We start from the raw sequence: 3,672 nt of genomic DNA on the forward strand, positions 1-3,672 counted from the left end.
CTCGAAATCAAAAATTTAATTTTTGAAAGGATTTTGATCAAATTTAATTATTTGGAGTGTGAAATGAGTATGAGGAGTGCAAATTATGCATTATGGCAAATTTTCAATTTTTGGGGCAAAAATGTAATTTTTGAAAAGTTCGGGGGCAAAAGTGTAATTTTGAAGAATTTGCTCCACCAAAACTTTGGAAAAATCTGGAAATTTCACTTAAGACTTGGATAAGTCAAAGGGAATGCATGGTGGAAAAAGTAGGACAAATGGATGGCTAGAAAAAAAAATGAATTAATAAAATATTTAAAATATGAATAAAATAATATTATTTCATTAAACAATAAAAAAGGCATAAAAAAATCAGCCCACCCATTCTTCTTCTTCAACATTCGGCCAAGCAAGAAACAAGAGAGAGAAAGGAGAAAATAAAACCCTAGCTAAGAAATTTAAAGGGAAAATAGGTGGAAATTCAAAAATCAAGTGAAAAAAGGTAACATTTCTTAAATTTGTCTTGTGCTTTACCTTTCCCATGCATTTTCCATCATTTTTCATGGTTGAATCATGTGATTTGAGGATGATTTGAATTCTGGTCATATGGGTTTAGAGAGAGAAAGTTGTTAGATAAATTTGATTTTGAGCTATGTTAGTGTTTAGTGTTAGTTTAGCATGTTTATGAGTAAAACAACAAGAAAAATATTTATCTTCTCCATGAATTTCCCTAGGCCGAATCTAGCCAATGGTATGTGAGGATGAGGTTGACTTTATTTTAAGAGAATTGGGTGGAAAAATGATGAATTATGAGGTTGGAAATTAAATGGGAATTTTCGGTGCAATAAATTGAAATTTTTACCCACTAGGGGTAAAAGCGTAATTTATAGTCCGGACTGATAAATTGGACCAAATTCACAGTCATTGAGGTATTGTGGATATAATTGGATAATTGAAATTGAAATGGATGGAATTGGAGTCGAATTGGGGATTTTAGGAATTTACACCGTGTATAGGCGAGTTAGGTCGGACACCGCAATTAAGCGATTGTCTAGACATTTCAAATCCTATCTAGTGCATACGCATGGATAAGAGCCTGAAATAATTTATGATAAATTGACACAATTTATTGAATTTTGTGTCATGGATTATGGATAGGTGGTGAGTCAATTGTTTCGGGTAAGAGACTGCACCCGAGGGCGGAAGATAGGAGTATTTCTACTCCTAATACTGTGAGTAAACTTATTATCGTCTTAATTATCTAGAGTAGTTTTATACAACTGTGTGATTTTATGAAAAATGGGTTTAAATGGTAAATTGCTATGTTTTAAGAGAAATTGTGATTTTATAAAATGATTTTATAAATTTTCTGGAAAATCGAATATTGGTTTTGAAAATAGAGTAATTGGAGACTGCTAGTTTGTGTTGCAAATTTATGGTTTTGAATTGAATGGCTTATGACAATAAATGAGCATGAATGGCTAAACTGATTTTGGTGTTAGAATTATTTATACTGTGTATTCAGCCTTGAGAGGCTAGGTTGCGATAAATTGCCATGTCATGCTAGAATGAATTTTATTGATTGGTGGATTATATATTAATTATTTACTGCAGAGGGGGTTCCGTGGACCAGCCTATTAGAGGGGCACGGTAAACTCCATTATATTATTACCTCGAACGGAGAGGCGCGTAGGGTATCTCCTGGGGTAAAGCTTAGGGTTCACTTCACGCCAAACCACCACGTGAAGGGGAACTCAGCCAACGCCAAGGAACGGCTGTATTTTTCTCAAACTAAAAATATATTTTAAGTGTATACGAAATTTTAACAGCCTTGGCGGACTCGGTTGGATGCCCTGCGCAAGGTATCACCGAGTATGAGTTTTGGCACGAGCCAAAGTTTTAAGAAATTCATAAGCCAAGTTGATTACTCGATTTATATGGATTGATTTTATTTGGTTGAAATGAACTGAAAGGTAATGAAATTACAGTATGATGACTTATTTTAATTGTCTCCATTTACTCGGCTTTAGATACTTTAGATGGTATCTGTTTACTCACTGGGATTATAAAATCTCACCCCTTCTTCCTATACATTTTTCAGGCTCAGGACAGTTTGTAGATAGTCGAGTAGGACGAGAACTAAGCTCGGAACTGCATTATAGAAAGTAAGAGTTCACAGTCTTACATCCTCTTGGTCAATTGGAGCCCACGTGTCATTGCAGATCAAAACTTATATTTTGGTTATCTGTATTTCTATTCATACAATTTTTACTTTACTTTCATGTGCGAAAAATTATTTACGAATATTTCTATAAAAATTTATTTTATGAGAAAATAGAATATTTTATTTATTATTTTTGAATAGTACTAGTTGTCAACAATTTGCTTTCAAATGCACGTTTTAGATACTTAATTGTTTTTAAATCATTAAATATATATTTTCTGCTTACCTACCACATTTTTAGCAAGTTTTGAGATTTTTGACGAAAAATTACGAAAATACCCCTGTGAGCCAGAAAATAATATTTTATTGTTCTTATTTAAAAATGACTTATGATTTTTTTGAAATGCGAGATTTAATAACTGTTGCTCACCGGGGAGATGGGAAGGTTGATGCTAAGCCTTGCGAGGTTTCAATCGACATTTGGGATGAAAAATGTTTGTCGAGGCCTCGCGGCTGTTGTCACGGGCCCGATGGGTAGTTCCGGGTCGTGACAATTTTAGTTTCTTTTCTTCCTTTATTGATTGTATTCAGCCAAGCCCTACCATTATTTCTTTTTCTTCTCTTTGTCCACTTTGGCTGGCTTAATCCTTTATCCATCAATTTTTTCTTCTTATTTTACTTCTTAGTTTTCCATTCTTTCTTGCTCTCTCCTTACTTGGCCGGACCCCCACCTCTTCAAAACAAGTATCGAATTGCCTTTTTTCCTCATTTTGCTGTTCATTTCTTCTTCTTTATCTTCCTCATTTATTTGTTCTTTTATTCTTCTATCCTTTACACCATTTCTACTTTATGTTTTATTTATTTTTTCATGGTCCCATCCATATCACATCCATCCACTTTATTATTTTCACATTTGATCACCATTGCACCAATCAAAGTTCATACAACTAGTTTCAATTTTTATTCTTTATTTACCATAACTTTCATCTTTATAATTTTAGACCTTTCAACATTTATTAAATTTTAATTTATTTCTATCTTTCTTGCTTCACGCGTGTACCATCAAAATATAGAAGTTATACTTTGACGTAGTATCACCATAATATTTAAATATTTACTTACCCAAGCTAGCTCGATTTAATAAAAATGTGCGAGTCTTACTTACGTTATGTATCTCTGAAATTCATTCGTACTTATTCTCCCCCATTTGGATTGACCATATAATCCTTCTTTCGGACTAATTCCAACATCCAATTAAATATCAATATTTTAATATTATTTTATTTCAAAATTTTTCACTTGTTTCCTTTGGTCTCAGAACATCTTATTATGTCCCAATTCACTTCCAAGTCATCTTTTAACTTACTAATTTATCCTTGACAAGGACATGATTATTTAATTATTATTCCCATGCGTACGAAATATTTTACTCTAGAGCATTCCTTTGCTCCTTTTATCGTTGTTTTAGCACATAATTTCGTACCAATTAGCCCTTCGTTTTACCGGGACAGTTACATTGGCTACTATAC

The 3,672-nt window shown here is 33.0% G+C and overlaps 1 long non-coding RNA gene across 1 annotated transcript; it reads left to right on the forward strand.

The window, feature by feature from the left end:
- LOC108663748 lies at window positions 441–2,109 on the forward strand. Its single transcript, XR_001929758.1, has 3 exons — window positions 441–481; window positions 1,138–1,211; window positions 2,081–2,109. It is a non-coding gene; the product is annotated as an uncharacterized LOC108663748 (long non-coding RNA).

Source organism: Theobroma cacao, chromosome 10 (genome assembly GCF_000208745.1).
Source record: "Theobroma cacao cultivar B97-61/B2 chromosome 10, Criollo_cocoa_genome_V2, whole genome shotgun sequence".
Taxonomy (NCBI): domain Eukaryota; kingdom Viridiplantae; phylum Streptophyta; class Magnoliopsida; order Malvales; family Malvaceae; genus Theobroma; species Theobroma cacao.